Consider the following 1,778-nt stretch of genomic DNA (forward strand, 5'->3'; position numbering starts at 1 on the left):
CCGCTGCCGCCTCGCCTGCCCCCGACCCGCGCTCTCCCTCCCATAAATCCGCCCCCGACCCGCGCGCTAGCCTCACATAAACCGCCCCCGACTCCGCCTCTCCTCTTTCTTCGATCCCCGACCCCGCGTTCTTCGATCGATCTTCGGGGCGGCGGCTCTCTCCGGCGCGATGCCTCGTGGACGCGGATGCTTCGGCCGGCGTTGGTTCGGCTGGGGAGGCGGCAGTGGAGGCGCAGGGAGCAGTCGCCGGGCGGTTGGCGGCGGCGGAGGCGGCGGCAGCGGTGGTGGACGAGGTGGTGGACGCGGCGCCGCGCCGGGTGGTCTGTGGCCCTCTAGCCTCAGCGGGCCGCAGACCGTCGATATCTACCGGCACGGCATCCCCGTGCCGCCGTCGTGTCGCCTAGCACACGGCTGGCACGTGACGAGCGACGGCTATGCCACGCCTGGGCCGGCACAACCCGGTCCGTGGAACCCCGAAGGTCGCCTCAACTTTTGGGTAGGCCGCGACTTCGACACCGTCGTCAGCTTCTACAAGTCTCGGGGCATCCGCAAGGACGGTCCAAACGCGCCCCTCGCGCCCCCCACCGCCCCGGTTGTGCAGGCCCGTGCCGGTCGGCGCGCTCGCGCAGGCGCGCCGGCCGCTCCCGCCGCTCCAGCGGCCGCCCCTGAGTTTCACATCCCGCCGGAACTAGCGGCGATGCAAGAGGAGGGCGACCCGTTGGAGTCGCCGGGTTTGATCCGCGCGATCCGGAACTCCACATCAGAGACCGGTTGGATGCCGCCGGAGGATGTTGTTGACCCGAGGGACCCGGCAGACGAGCCGGGATACTGGCAGGCGATCAGGGAGTCGACCGATACACTAGCGCAACAGTCGTCTACCTTGGAAGAATTTTTCGGAGACTTGGGCAGTTCCGATGACTCAGACGGCGGCGAAGACGGCGGTGAAGACGGCGGGCAGACGGTAGTGGTTGATCTTGTGAGTAGCGAGGAGGAGTAGTTAGATTTGTTTTAGTGTTAATCTTTCCACTGCCATAATCTTTCATGTAAAATTTCGTTTGAATGTAAAATATCCTAAATATGAACGAAATTATGTTGCTTCAACGAGTAATGGAATGGTTGTAGAATGTATCACTTATTGATATGGTTTTTGTTATTAATGGAATATTTCCATTGATATTGTAAAAAGGAGAAGTAAACACATAAAAAAATATGAACGAAATTATGTTGCTTTAACGAGTAATGGAATGGCTGTATAATGTATCACTTATTGATATAGTTTTTGTTATTAATGGGATATTTCCATTGATGCTGTAAAAAGGTGAAGTAAACACATAAAATACCGGCAAAAAATTTAAGCAACATAAAAGAAAGAACCCAACCACCGATGTTGAGTCCATAGAGGAGAAGTTACCCCAAATCAAGCCCGTAGTCGACTCGCGCGGCTGATTGAGCCCACTAACGGGCCCAGAAACGGGGTCCAACGGAGCACTGAGGAGTTAGATTAAAGGAGTTCGAGGTGTGGGGCGGAAGCAGCTATTTAAGTCGCTCCAAGCGCCCCCCCGCTTCCGAGGTGGGACTAAATATGGCATTGCAACTCGCCCCTCAGTGCACGCGGCCGACGCAAGGCTCAGGAGGCCGTTTTCTGTGCTGTCACCGGCCGGCCCAGTTCGGCCCATGGTGGCCAGGCGCCACTCGCCCACTCCCACGGCCCACGCCACCCTCCCCTCGCCCGCACGGGGAAATTTTTTTGTGTGGGCGTGTTGGAGGCGTGCATTGGG

The sequence above is a fragment of the Triticum dicoccoides genome, chromosome 7A (assembly GCF_002162155.2).
Source record: "Triticum dicoccoides isolate Atlit2015 ecotype Zavitan chromosome 7A, WEW_v2.0, whole genome shotgun sequence".
Taxonomy (NCBI): domain Eukaryota; kingdom Viridiplantae; phylum Streptophyta; class Magnoliopsida; order Poales; family Poaceae; genus Triticum; species Triticum dicoccoides.